We start from the raw sequence: 15,725 nt of genomic DNA on the forward strand, positions 1-15,725 counted from the left end.
TCACGGAATGATTGCGACGCGAGTTTGACTTAGAGCGATACAGGTAATTTCCGACCCTATCTCTTCTAATTCGGCTGCTGTACGCGTGAGGAGGAAATTCGCGAATACTGTTCGGCAAGTTATACAATTATTAGAACCCCGGACAATAGTTAACTCGCGCCGGCAAATAGCGCAACGTCTCACCTCGGGGTTTGGATAAATAACGAGGCTGTGTCTCCTCAAGAGGCACTGAGTTTCGAGGGGGATTAAAGGGTCGAAGATGACGCAATTCCTGCAGAGAGCCGTTGACGTATTATTATCTTCGCTATTTACATGCAAGAAGTCTAATGTACACCACGCGATAAAATTATGTTCCATGTAGGACTCGTAGATGCAAAAAGGGAAAAAAGAAGAGGAAGAGAGAGCCGGGTATCAATTCTAAGAAAGATCTCCCGTTCTTTCGAGAACATTCCAGTATGTTCTAGATGGACCGTAGACTATAATTGGGTTCCAATAGTCGCCTTTAGGGCTCTACCCGGCGGTTAGGTTTTATTACCCCTACCCTAGCACGTGCGGTTTATGGGCCTTACCCTAACACGCACGGTTTATGGCCTTTACCCTAACACGCACGGTTTATGACCCTTCTATAAAACCGAGGGCTCAGAGGTTCGCTTTCACTTTTATGGCGGGTCCCTTCCGGCCCGTACATGTAACGACAAGCAAAAGAAGGTTTTAGAAGCTGTGCTTGTGATTTGTATTATTCTGTGGTCTGATCAACGCAATTTAATTAACGGACTTACCTTTAGTGAACGCTGATGTTTCTCGTGATGGAGTGTACTCTTTCCTGGGAGGTTTCTTGGGTGGAGTAAGCAGCCCAACGTGGATCGGAAGGGTTGATCCCGGCTACCTTTGGAGGTGGCGTCAGTGCTAGTGGGGCCAGGGTGTACAGCCACGGCTGGTGAGAGTTACAGCCCTCTCGTCTCACGAACTCGCCAATGCTCGGGTTGTGTGACGCGAACAATTGCTCGTACTCCCAGTCTTCGTGACTCTCGACTCCGAGATGGTTGCCGTAATTTGAATTTGCGGACGCGAGTCGATATTCCAAGAACAACTTGCGAGCACGATACTTCATGCCTCCCCGACGCGTTTTGGATTTCACCATTGAATTACAATACTAGGAAGGAAGACGCCAATTTCTGTGATCCGTGGTAGGCGTGCGGTGGTTCGCACCACGTCCCACGGATGTGTGCCTTGATGAAGCGTGTGCGGTGGTCCGCACCACGGAATCACTGGACACGTGCTCATGTTACGTCCCGGCGGGTTTCTGTTGTTAAAACTAAACTCGAGGGACACGATTGCCTTTTGGGGTAATCAGGCCTATGGTACCCTACCGGGTACGCACAATCTAATTAGTTATTTAGGAAAGGTATGAAAAGAGTAGAATTCCGTTTAAATAAGGGTATTGGATGTAAATTATTGATAATAATAAAAGATTCTGATTCAAGGGTTTCTTTAGGAAGTCGAAAACATTTCGAGAAGAAACTAGAGTATTCGATTAGAATTAAGGGATCCAGAACTTTTGAGAAGGGTCCGAAATACTTGGTTTCTTGTTGTTTAATACTAATTTGCGGGTTGATGTGGGATCGCGGGCGCCGTAATTTCGTGGATTATTGTGGTGTAAATCTAGCACTTACCAACGTTTATGCGCTCTCAGCTTTCGAAATGTATTTGATCCTCCTTGGGTCAGCTAACGGTATCCGCGTCGGGTCGATGGAGAATGGAATGTTGTCTAGGGGGATCAGCCTAAAAGGCTACGGCCGGTGAGGGTTGAATCCTTCCCGCCGTGGTCGGAGTCGTTGCACTCACGTTCGTATTTGTAGTCCAAATAATCTTTCTCTACACCGATGTACGCGGAGTTTTCTGCTGTAACCGGGGTTATATACTGGAGGAGCAATTTGCGCGCACGGTATTTTACTCCTCCGCGGCGGGTTTTAGATTTTGGCATGGAAAGGAAATTGCCAATATAAAAATTCCAGTTTTCAGCGCACGTTCATCTTGTGAAATGAACACCGCTCGTGTCTTCACTAACATAAAAAAACCGTGCAACGGTACGATGAAATAAGCATACCATCGCGGCAGGGGGCACTCTGCGGCGGAGGTGCGCGCACGCCAGCGTACTTCGCGGCGGTCTTTAATGAGCTGATTCGGACCGCGAAACCGAAGAAGCTGGTCAAGCGTAAAGGCTAGACAAGCGGAATTGCTCGCGCCAGCGCCTGCGCACGTGGGGGAGTGTGTTCATGAGATATGATACTCCTCCACGATGAAAAGTTGCTTTCCCCTAGAAAGAATTGAGCAAAAATGATCGTTTTACGTGAATTTACGTGGGGCGAGAAATGGGAAAATAAACTTAAAAAAAATCATGGAAGAATTATTTTTTTATAATATAAATACAAAGCAAAAACGATGAAAATATAAACAATTTTATTATTTCTTAAATCTTAACATGACTTTTTTGTATAATTTTAACATTTTCTTATCCTATTCTTATTCTATTTTTACAACACAATTTTCAATTACTTTTTACGAAAAATTTATAAACTTACATAGATGGGAAAACGTGCGTGCAATTATTTAACTGATAAAATAGAGCGAAGGAACAGTATCGTGAAATAATAATAATTAGCGTTCGGTTAAATATCCATAAGAGACGGAACAACAACTGTCGAGAAATCTACATTTTAGCAACACGGATGTGCAAGCTTTCACTTCGTCGCGTGTTATTATTTCGTGAAAGGCTGTACGTCGAATTGCTCTGAAACGTAGATTTATCGAAGTTTCTCGCGATTCTACCGCTGCCGACTCCTCCTCCATCTCCTCCTTCTCTTCCTCTTCTTGACCTTCTCGCTCTTTACGTAATAATAATTCCCTAATACTATTAAAATTAATTAAACGTGAGTTTTCAAAATTTAGAGTTATACCCTTTACTTTACAAACTTCTCGCGTTTGCCCTTCCGCTGTGCGAACCACGTATGCGTAAAATTTAGGACTACCCGATACAAACGCCTCGATATAGCTACCGCGACCATATCTCTCGAGTTCGTTTGTCATATCGCTTAGAAAATTATCTGTACACACTTCGTATTCACCGGAGACACCGCTGCTGCTTACGTAAATACAAGAGTCGGTATCGTAATATAAAACACGCCGATCTAAGCGTTCTAAATATTTATACAACACTAATCGCGCTAGCGCCGTTGTGTACGCCGCTAAAACGACGTTGGTAAGAGGCGAGGGAACGTCGGCCTCTTCCCGCAGTCGCCATGAAACATACATCACATCTTCATTTACCGGCAGTATTTCGGTTATTTCATGTTTGGGGCTCGTGAGCAAACTCGCTAATCGTTGCTGAGTTTTTACGATTTCGATATTCGTTAGGTTGGGTCGTTGGCCGAATTTTCCCCAAAAAGAATTTAGAGACAACTTCGCGACCGAACGTAATCCCGAATTTTTTGCGATATTGTTACTTTCGAGAACGATATCTTCGGTTTCCTCGCGAAGATATCGTTCTTTAGCCTCGTCATCGATACATTCACTCGGCCACCCGCTGGCTTCTTGTTTCAATTTTAAAAATGTATTAATATATTCGGCGAATAACCCACCCTGCCGCGTACCGTGATCGTAGCGTGTCGCGTTGTACTGCCAAATCTCACTAACCTCCGACACGAAATAACCTTTTTCAATCGCTTTGCGCAATTTGCATGATACCCGTAAATTCACGTTCGGAAGGCTTGTGTGTACAATTTTCGCGTGAAAATGTTTCGCAGCAACTGCGGCACAACGCATATAACAGTTTTCCGCGTACGCGATATGGTAACACGGGGTGAAAAAGATCGCGCGGTGTGAGTACTTTACAACGTACGAGGCCTTCGACGGAGTCGAAATCGTAATTCGGGCCTTCTCCGATTAGTACCGAACATTCCTCCCCGACATACACCGTGGGATGCCCGATCGGAAAAGTACCCGTTTTTAAAACATATAAAATGCGACGATCCAATCTATCTAAATATTCGTATAATACAAAACGCGCCTGTGCCGTCGTGTAAGCCGCTATAACTATGTTGGTACGAGGCGAGGGTACGTCCAGCTCTTCTCGCAGCCGCCACGAAACATACATCACTTCGTTGTTCACGGGTAATATTTCGATTATCTCATGCTGAGGACTCGTGAGTAAACTCGCTAAACGCTGTTGAGTTTTTACGATCTCGGTATTCGGCAGGTTGGATCGTTGACCAAACTTCCCCCAAAAAGAATTTAAGCATAGCTTTGCGACCGAGCGCAAATCAGGATTTTTCGCGATGTTTTGCTTATCGAGAACGACACCTTCGGTTTTCTCGTAGTCGCGAAGATATTGTTCTTTAGACACGTTATCCTCGCACTCGCTCGGCCATCCGCTGGCTTCTTGTTTCAATTTTAAAAATGTATTTATGTATTCCGTGAATAATCCACCCTGCTGTGTATCGGGATCGTAGCGAACTGTGCTGTATTGCCAAATCTCATAAATCCTTGTTACGAGATAACCTTTGTCAATGGCTTTGCGCAATTCAAGCGATACCCACGTACTTTCGAATTCTCGCTTGGCCGGCTCGTGGGTACATTCATCGTGTGAAAATGTTTCGCAACAACTGCGAATAACAGCTTTCCACGCACGCGATAGGGTAATACGGGGTAAAAGAGATCGCTCGGAGGGAGTACCCTGCAACTAGGGTTGCCAAATCTCTAATGAAAAGTAATAGAAGATTCAAAATGAAAATATAGGAGAATATAGGAGAAATATTTACAACAAATTCGGATAAATATTTAAAATTTATTAGTTACAAAATGATGCGGTTTATTAACGAACGTTAAAATATATGAACAAAAATAAATATAAATTCTGCTTATTAAAAAAACGTAACTTAACTTTATTGCACAATGCAAAAGATATAACTCTTTGATTAATTAATATACTTATCATTTTTTTGTGCTTTTTTAAAAGGAGATGATCATTCTTTATTATATCGTAAAACTCTTTGCAGTTTAAGTTAAAATTTATGGTTGTTAGTAATTCGGCCCTTATTAATTCAACGGAACATTTATTTCTTACGCATGACCATTTATTATTCATTATAGAAAATATTCTCTCTACAAATTCTGTAGTTACTGGCATACTAAAGATAAATGACATTATCTTTATAATGTTTGGTATTTCTGAATTTTTGACGAACACATTCGTATACTTTTCTACGGTAGAAAGTGAATCAAAATTTGAAGAATTTTGTCTTAATAAATAAATTCTTTTTTTGAAAGTAGCGATTTCATCAGTTCATCCATTTGTGTCGCCATTTTTAAACTATATGATTCAGGAATGAGCTCAATTACAGAAACAAACTCATTATAATTTGGAATTTTGTCATTTTGTATTTTTAATTTATTAATAGTAAAGAGCCAACCGCAATTATCAAAATTAAACCATTTTTTAAAGTAATAGATTGCTGCGGATAAACAACCTTCAAAATCCTTTTCAATGATTTCTTGTTTATTTTTATCAAGTAATTTTAATTTATTTTTAACTAAGAAACCATAAAATTTTTCCTCTTTTTTTTTAATTAATTTGTTAAATAATGTTTCCATAATACCAAACAAATCTACACAGGTTGTATTATTTTTTTCTAAGAATTGAATAATATCTTCAAACAGTTTCAAAAAATTGTTAGCGAACAGCAGATAAATTTCTGGGATCATATCAGTTTCAGAGTTTTCTTCAATCATGTAGTCATGTTCTTTTAAATTTAAAAGTTTCATGATCTGTTTTGGACGTTCATACTGTTCATATCGTTAAAGTATGCTATTAGAGCTGGCCAATCCTTTAATATTCTACCAATACACGGATTAAGCGAGAGCCAACGTGTGCTAACATGATGCAGAAGTTCTTCAAAATGCAAATCAGCAAATTCAAAAAATTCTTTGAGAGTTTCCCTACGTTTTGCTGATTGTGAAAAATGAGAATAAATTTTTAACACAATATTTTCAACATCTACTAATAGTTTGTCAGTACTATGATATATTTGACTGTGTTATGAATAATGTGTGCGTGACAGTTTGCTTTGAACATAGAATTATTTTTATTTTTTAATTGTGTAAATAATGAGTTGTTAATTCCAAAATTTGCATTACAATTATCAGCACTAAGGCAAGATACATTATTAAATGATAATTTCAATTTGTCGAATATTTGTATTAGTGAATTGCTCATTCCCCAAGCTGTTTCATCGGGATTTTCATTAAAATCTATTAATTTATTCTGTTACGTCCTGATAGATGTAGAATTTTTTCGTTGGGCTCGGCGATCGACGTAAACGGGCCTGACTGCACGAGCCGAGCGGCACGTTTAGGACTTGCGACGGGTCAGCGACTGGAAGAGTCGTTTTTACTCCGTCAACAAGTCAACCGTTCGTGGTTCCCTTTTTGGGTCAAGGAATTGAATCCCTATTACCCGGGGCGGAACCTTTGTGCGCAATTTGAGAGGGAAGGGGTGAGGGGGTGACGAACGAGGAGGGTGTGATCAAATAAAAAAGAACAAAGTTTAATTTACTAAAGACAACATTTTAATTTGATTGAATTGATAATTAGGATACAAAAACTTAATTCTTGATCGCATGTGTTAATAATTTTATTTGTGTATTCTTTACAATAGTGCGTGCGTGCGTGCGTGCGTGCGTGCGTGCGTGCGTGCGTGCGTGCGTGCGTGCGTGCGTGCGTGCGTGCGTGCGTGCGTGCGTGCGTGCGTGCGTGCGTGCGTGCGTGCGTGCGTGCGTGCGTGCGTGCGTGCGTGCGTGCGTGCGTGCGTGCGTGCGTGCGTGCGTGCGTGCGTGCGTGCGTGCGTGCGTGCGTGCGTGCGTGCGTGCGTGCGTGCGTGCGTGCGTGCGTGCGTGCGTGCGTGCGTGCGTGCGTGCGTGCGTGCGTGCGTGCGTGCGTGCGTGCGTGCGTGCGTGCGTGCGTGTGTGTGTGTGTGTGTGTGTGAGTGTTTCATTTTTCCGGAGGGAGGACAGAAGAAATAATAGAATAAAGAGGAATGAACTGACTTACTCGTTGCAATATAGTTTCGGATTGGGTTGAGTGTGTTCGGTGATTCTGAGCAGGCGCCCCGTTGAGGGAAGGTGTTATATGAGCGTCGGACCCCTTTTTTTTTGTAAACGCGTGGGCACCCTGCTGCGGGATGGTGTCGTCAGGGTGATGGGCTCTCTATTTGAGATGCACCACGAGATGGTCGCGATAAAGTATCAACTGGTTTTACTCTTTGATTCGCGCCCCCGAACTACTCGAAAAACTGTTTCGAGAAACTGAGCTAAACGGAATAACTGCGCAAAACTGTTTGAAAAACTGTGTGTGATTGTGTCCGGAGCCACCAGAACACGGGTTTTTATACCCTTTCTTTGGGGTAGATCCCTTTGGAAAATCTTAGGTTTTTGGAGCGGGGATCGAATAGGAATTAGTCTTGCGAGAAGATTTTTAATGTGGGGGAGGATGGCGTCATTTTTAGCTAATAGGATTGGGTTTAGATGATTAGGTTACTTAAAATGAGATAGGAAGAAAGGGGCCCTAACGAATAAGGAATAGCGTTGTTTCGGGTCCATATATGATGGGGGTAGGTTTTTGAGGTGGCGTAACCCGGTTGGTGTTAATTAGTATAGGTGGGGTGCATCTCAGTGTCTTAAGATCTGGGTGGGCGTAGTCTTTAGACCATACGATGGAATGATGGGTGGTCTATAGAGGTGCTTGCCCCGATTCTCGGCTTTCGGATTGGATGGTTCAAAATCGGTATATAAGTTCGCAAAGCCTTGGGCCACTGATCTAATAAATTTGACAGTTTACGACTGTCGCGTGCCCTTGGTGTCGCGTGGAGAGTGCGACTAATGCATCTCGGTTTCCCAGACCTACTAAACACGTGCGCCGTATCAGGTGTCGCGCCTTCTCGGCATGCGACGGCAGTCATTCCCCGATCGTTACTCGGTAAAACCCTATCTATTAGCTAGGGTTCCCGTAGGAGGAATCCAAGAATATGACTAGCTGGTGCCAGTTTTTCTTTTTATCTCTTACTCTAACCGTCTGGAGTCGGTTAAGGACCTCAGCTACCGCGAAGTTTTGACTTTTACGGTTTTTCTGGCGACGATAGGCACGCTGAGCGGCCAAGGTATTTTGAAATATCCATGGCCCTTGCTATTTTTCTCTGTGAGAGAAGATCCGAGCTCCTGGTGTCTCATGAGAAAAACAGCTCTGGCGTTATAATATTTCTTAAGAGTTTTTGTTGGTCCCGCGTTTACTAGGTCTGGTATTTAATGAAAAGAAAAGAATCGTGAAGTCTGATCAGGACGTAACAATTCATTACATCTACTTTCGGATTATAATATTGGACTGTTGTAGGAAAATATTTTCTATTTTTTATATTTGAAGCATCGGTCTGCACTGCGAAAAATTTGGATAACTGCAAATTTTCTAGAACTTCTTGTAATGCTTTAGGGCCTAAAACTTTTTTAACTATAGCTTCAGCTTTAGTTCTACCAAGTTGGATGTTTCCAATAAGTTTAAAATACGGATATTTCATATATATATATCTATGCAATTTAATTTGGCAATCTAAGCTATTATACGACAAGTTGTGCCGAACATTGTGGTAAACATATCCAATTTCTAATGATGTTATCAGTATTGCAAAATCCAAATTGCTGTTATTTTGCATTTACTTATTAAATTTACTTATTAAGTTATTATTTTTTCTGCATTCAACACTTTTTTTTATGCTGCTGCGTTAATTCGTGTTGTTTAACCTGCAATAATAATATCCATATATATCTAATGCTAATCTAAACCTTTTTAACACAAAAAACAAATTTTCTATTAATTACTTGTGAGAGTCCTTGATTTCATATTGAAAATTCTTTATTGCACAAAGTACATTTAGCCTTACTCTTGTTATTCGTTATTTTAGACAACCATGTAAACTGTTTTTCCCACTGTATTTGATAAGAGAAATTATATTTCCTTTTCTTATTTGTCTTCGACGACGATTTCTGTTCGCTTTCATTACTGCTACTAATCGCGTCTATGTCATTATCACTGTCACTATTACAATCACAATCCATTATTATTTTACGTAAATTCCGATTTCTGATATTCTGATGGCGGATTAAAATTCAGAAGTTAAGTATTTAGTGGCGTTCTCAAGTGACAAGACAATCGAACAATTGAAGCTGAAGGCTACCGGCAGTACCGAGTTACGAGTTACCGACGGTGTACAGAAGAGGACAGAAATGCCTTCCCACGTGAATTGCTACATATATTGTTAAAATAATATATATCCCTATATGCAGCAATTCACGTGGGAAGGCATTTCCGTCCCCTTCTGTACACGGTCACGGCCCGTTACGGAACTCACGGACCAGAATTTTTTATGCAATAAGGCGAATATAGAATATAGGAGATATATAGGAGATATAGGTCGAAATATAGGAGATTTTCTCCTATATTCAAACCTTCATAGGAAATAGGAGGTTTGTTCTAAATATAGGAGACTCCTATTAAATATAGGAGATCTGGCAACCCAACCTGCAACGCACGAGACCTTCGACGGAATCAAAATTGTAACATGGACCTATGCCGATTATAGTCGAGCATTCCTCCGCGACGTACACCGTGGGATGTCCAATTGGGAAAACTCCGGTCTTCAGTACGTACGGGTACAGAGAACACACATCCACGTAACGTATCTTCTCTGTACCCGTAATCTCGTACCGCGTCACGATATTCCCCGTGCGTCCACCGCATCGCGCGGGTTGAGCGGCTCAATCTCTATCATCGGGTGATTCTGTAAAAATTCGCGCATTTCCCTATCTTCCGTTATCTCGCGATCGAAGGCGCATTCCCACTTCTCTATCACCGTGTACCCCCGTCTTCAAAGACGATACGTTGTTGCGATGGTACGCTTGTAACGCAAATCAATCGTATCCCCGCGTTCGTTGTTTACTGCTAGCTCCCTATCGCGATTAATTTTGAAACACGATGGACAACTGTGCCGAAAACAACCATGGAATTGCAACACGTGATAGTGCGTTATACCGTTTTCTACCGACTCGTAATAACCATCGACTAGCGTGCCGTCTTGCAGACGATATTCCCGAGTGCGTCCTGCGTGGGTGATGTTATGTCCGAGCTCGCTCCTTCCATACCAGCCACTGAAGTGCCTTCCGCGATTGGGTATTCGCGCGTCTGTATCCGCCCGGTGGAATTATTCCAATTTCTCATTCACGTAGAAAGTTTTTTCTAAAAACCCTCATACACGTGGAAGCGATGGTTGTGCATTCCTCGAACGGACACACGCGACCGCACTTCAAGAAAATCTTTCTGAAAGACATGCACGCGCGTCTCAGAATATTCACATCGTTGCGACAGTAACGCAATATCTCGCATTCGAAATCAAACACGTAATTCGTACGAATCATTTCCGCGTGCCACGCTAAAAACTGTTCGCGCTCGTTCGTATTCATTCTATCGGGTGAATAATATCGAATATCCGGCACGGACTGACATATGACTGATTATCGTTAGTATTAAATAAATGCGGAAAAATACCTTTGTCCGAAGTATTCGTCAGGCCGAAAGCCTTCGGTAACTCCGATAAACGCATTGGCATATAATTAATACTATCGATAAATTTCGTATGTCCCACTGTTAGTACTACAATTTTCGTCCCGTTTAAGATTACCCGCGGTTCTAATGCGATTCCGCTCTCAACAATATAACGTAGGATAAATTGCGCATCGAATGCTTTCGCGTTATGAGCTATACAAATTATGTGTTTAAAATATTTAGTCAGACGTATCGCGAAATCTACAAATTCCTTTACAGGATCACGACGAAATATGTATTCACGAATACCGCACCACCGACAGCGCACCGAAGTATCCTCTATCTCGGCACACGTTTCGCAAATCTGTTGCGCGACGCAAAGTGTAGGCACGTAAATATTTACACTCGCGGTACCTTGAAGTGTGTCATCCTGTCGCGTCTCGAAATCGTAAAACACGAATGCGATGCGACTTTCTGTTTTAAGTACGCACTCACCCGCGTTTTGTTGTTGCTCTCCTCCCTCTCCCAAAACGTGCTCCGTGTCGTTAGTACGGAAATTAGCTTTGTCAGGGAAAGGAAACATGTGACAAAAATGATTCAACGGCTGGGGAGAACGACACGTCGAACAGTAAGTTACGCCGCATTCGTGTTGTTTATAACGCTCGATTAAACGACCGCATTCTTTGCAAAAACATACGGTGCTACGAGACGATTGCATCGTATGATTTTTGCGCACGATGATGCTCAAGACACGCGTGATTGAAAAATTCGCGATTACAATTTTCGCAATGAATATGCTCCGCGTCGAATCGCTCGCACGAAGGTACCGCGTAACACCGAGGGCATTTATTTGAGCATCGGTGTCCCCCTACATCGCTATGGTAACCGACGTTACACGGTACGCAATAACCTCGGCTACCCGCGGCGGCTCTTTAATTTAAAATAACGCTGTAATGTCATAATTCAGCGTGATATAATAGGTTTAAACACGAGGCCGGTTCGCGATGTAGTGAGGCTAGTATCGCATTTCCATCGAATAAGGCTTTACCCCCGCGACCAAAAGTTTCCGCGCTATAGACCATTATCGCGATGTTTTCCGCGGCTAGATATTGCTGGAAATGTTCGATTTCGCGAATACCGCAACCCTCTTCTGGAATTGTAATACCGACTTTCCTCGTTAAATCACGTGCCAGCTCACGTTGTAACGAGAAATGTCAGTATCTCACGGCGTTCCATCTTTCTTGTAGATTACCCGTACGTAAATTACCACGTTTATTGTAAATTTGCGCCGTTACGAGTGCGTGAGGAAAACATAAGTTATCCGAGTTGGATATCGTTAAAATCGAGCGTTTACACGCACGACCCGTAGGAGGAGTGACACGGAAAACGCGGATGTTGAATTCCTGCGCTACGTTTAAGCCCCCGGAGCTTTGAGCTAACGAACTCACGAGGTTCCAGATATTCTCGTGAGTCAAATCACGAGATGGTCGGAACGAAATACCCGCGGGCCCGTGCGAAAGATTCGGGGAATCGAAACTAAGTCCGATGTAATCACCAAGAAACACAGGAAAGTACCGCGTACGCGTGAAGCTCACGAAACGCGTTTTCTAACCACGCGTAAATCTTCTCCCCCTCTGGTAATGGTCGAAGGCGAAAATCAGCCTCTCTCTCTACTACACCGAAATTTCTAAACTCATGCACGTTTTTCCTTATTAAATCTAAATAATTAAAATTTTCCTCGTTATGATTCGCGATCTGTTCCGGCGCACCAACCTGATTCTCCGGAAACAGCGCTTCTTTCTCCTCTTCTCTCTCCAGTCTCTCCTCCCCACGAACTCCTATCTCGTTGTCGTCGGTTTCTTTGGCTTGATTTTCCGCCGACTGCTGCTGCTGCTGCGTATTTTCTTCCATTCCTCCCCCTCCTCCACTGAACTGATATGGAAAAATCGAAAACAAACAAATTAGTTTATCTTTAAAATTTGGAAAATTATTGTTTTTACACTTCTATACTCGAATTTTACGCGTTGTTAAAATTAAAAATAGTAATACATTTTATATTAAATTCTCTCACCTCTATACAGGATTATTCCCTTTCTTGCTTACCGTTGATCGTGTTGATCATTGATCACTAATATTCCGGCGAGTAAGAAATTTCCGGGAAAATAATTCCTAAAAATTTTTTGTCCGATTAGAATAAAGGTATTCGAGTATAAAAGCGTTATCTGTGCAAAAATATATAATTGTATTTACCTCTTTCCCTCAAAAGTTCCTCTAGGTTCTGTTCTTCCGCTCCACTCAGCTCTTCCCCCGTATTTTCCTCTTGCACCTCATCATCATCCTCCTCATCCTCCTCCTCCTCCTCCTCCTCCGAATCTTCTATTATTATTGTATTTTCACCTCGTTGGTTAAACTCTAAAAAATTCACCATTGTTTTTTGGTGGATAAAAAATTTTTATTTTTTTTCTTACTGCGATAAATTTCTCATTACTCACCTGGTGAAAAAATCTCTTCCTCGTCAAATGAACTCACTTCGTGAGTTCCAACTTTTTCTTCCTCGCTCTTGCTATCCAAGTTAACAAGAGGTGGCTCAGGTGTGAGCTCGATACGTGCACGTCCTGAAAACATTTAATATTTCATTATTTTTTACAAATTTACCAATATAAAATACTTATTTTCCATAAAAGAATATGTGCTAAGACTTACGTGAGGGTCCAGCTTCTGGTGAAGTATCAGCCCGCCGCCTTATACCGCGAGGAGGAGTATGCTCTTCGGGGCGTACAATACGCCGCACTCCTCTCACTCCCGCGATCCTGTGAGGCGATGTGTTCCGATGTTCTACTCCTTAAAAAATTTTATTTTTAATTTTTTATAATTATATATACATATATATATAATAAAAATTGGAAAGAAACTTACCGTTTTTATTCGCTTCCGAAATCGATCGATGAAAATGAAGTAATAGAAAGGCTATATGCCCACCCGCATCATCTTCCTCCTTTTTGTCATCACCGAAAATACTCCTTATTTCGATAATTTCACCCGCGTAGATTGCAAGTCGCCGATAGGAGGCAAAATGCCTCAAGCGAAATAGCACCGCTAGCACTGCACTAGGGCACACCCCCGCAAATTTCGCAAACACTTCAAAATTTATTTCATCGTTGTCGGATAACAACGATAAATACCTACTCACATCGAGCCCACACAAACCGCGTCACAGTAGTAAATATGTCTCGACGGTTTTTCTTAAATTCTCACCCATTTTCACGTACTCAAAATAATCTCACGCGAATTTACGATACGAAGAAACACGACGCGTGTTAAGCGCTGCGAGGAAAATTTTGAAATGCCATTTTCCTATCATGAACTAGTCGATTTATACTTTCAGTCGGCTTAGAAAAAATCAAATGACTTCAGGTTGTGTACCTTTTACAAAGATTTTCGCACGTTGGCGGCAACTTTACAAGATGTATATTAGTCTAATGATCAAAGAATGGGCAATATAGTGGAAAAGATAGTGCAGAATGTAGGACGTAACAAAAGCATTATTTTTGGTTTAATTAATACAAAAACCTGGGACGGAACCTGCGCAATCTTTAAGGATTAGATAGAATGTCGAGGGTTAAATAAAAAAAATTTGGATTCGAAATTATAATAAATTTATCATTTTTAATGTAAAAAAAATTAATTAAATTATACAGTTACAAATGGTAAGGCTGTTTGAAAATACAACGTAAAAGTTTTTGTTTTAAATTAATCGGATTATTTGGATTGCTGGTTTAGAGTGTGCAGGTGAGTACATGTGTTTATGTATATATCGTGTAATGGAGGGGGAAGGTTAAGGGATTTCTTCTAAGGTGGCTGTGGATCGGGGAAAGACGTGCTCGAAGGCGGAAATAGGGACGATAACGAAAAAGAATCGGTGTTCATGGTACACCAGGAAATGTGAAAGGTGAAGACTTCGGGATAGGATTCCTCTAATATGGTCAGAAATCACGGGACCTGGATCTAGAATGGGATAGTCAGTGGGGATCGGACCGCAGAATTTAGGGAGCTGGTTAATGTAAGCGAATTTGTTTATTGGAGGGATTTCGAAATAATTTTCTTCGGGATCGGGGTCGTTAGAGTCATACTGAGAGGAAGTTTCAGGTTAGCGGTGATGATCAAGAGGGGGTGAAGTTTGTGGTTTGGCGGGATATTCGCTTAAGAATTTGATTGAAGGAACAGGAGAAGAGGGAGAAGGTGGTAAGAAATCGTTCGAAAGGGGACGAAAAGGGGAACGAGGTTCCATAAAGGTGGACGGAGTAGGCGGATGTAATTCAGGAGGCAGTTCAAAATTTAGACACGGCTCGGAAGAGGATCCAGAGAGGAATGAGGTCGGTTCAGGAGTAGAGAGGTCGCGCTGGAGAGATATAGATTAGAAATTTGAATAAGGAGTCGGGGACTCACTAAGAGGTAAATTTACCGGAGAATAATCTGGAGCGATGGGAGAGTAATGGTAGGGTTCGACAGGAGAAAAAGGAGGAGCAGGGGGATTTGATCCGGGTTGGACAATTTCTAGGAGATTAACGTGATGATGACTATTGTAAGGACTAGGATGAGGATTGCAATTGCTAGTGTCACGTCACGGCGCGGTGGCGGTGACACGTAGTGTTCACACTTTTACGCGAGACTCAATTGGTAAGATTCATGAACCGATGAAAATGGTAAAAGATAGAAGAAAAATAAGATAACTGAAATTATAATAATAGGTTATACGAACCGTATAAAACCATTTAAGTCTCTTAATGATAAATATATTTGAATTATCAGAATATTATATCCAGGAACTGTATTCTTAACGAATGATTAAAGGTATATTTTCTTTATAGTATATATTTCTTTATAGTAAGCATATTTAAATTGTCTAAATGCGTATGTAAAACGGGTCAACTTTAGAGAATAATTAGTAACAACCAAAGAACCGTATTCTAATGAATAATGCTTTATTTAGAAGTGAATAAAAAAAAAGGAAAACGGGGTAACGTTATGAAAACATAAATGTTACAATTTAATATAAAATCGTAACCAAAACCGTATTTTAATGA

At 41.5% G+C, this 15,725-nt stretch overlaps 1 long non-coding RNA gene across 1 annotated transcript; it reads right to left on the reverse strand.

The window, feature by feature from the left end:
- Window positions 1-12,535: 12,535 nt before the first annotated feature.
- LOC105667537 (uncharacterized) lies at window positions 12,536-13,201 on the reverse strand. The gene is made up of 2 exons (XR_010888793.1): window positions 12,713-13,201; window positions 12,536-12,573 (listed from the first exon to the last, which is right to left on the reverse strand). It is a non-coding gene; the product is annotated as an uncharacterized lncRNA (long non-coding RNA).
- Between the last annotated feature and the right edge of the window lie 2,524 nt (window positions 13,202-15,725).

The sequence above is a fragment of the Linepithema humile genome, chromosome 2, assembly GCF_040581485.1.
Source record: "Linepithema humile isolate Giens D197 chromosome 2, Lhum_UNIL_v1.0, whole genome shotgun sequence".
Classification (NCBI taxonomy): Eukaryota; Metazoa; Arthropoda; class Insecta; order Hymenoptera; family Formicidae; genus Linepithema; species Linepithema humile.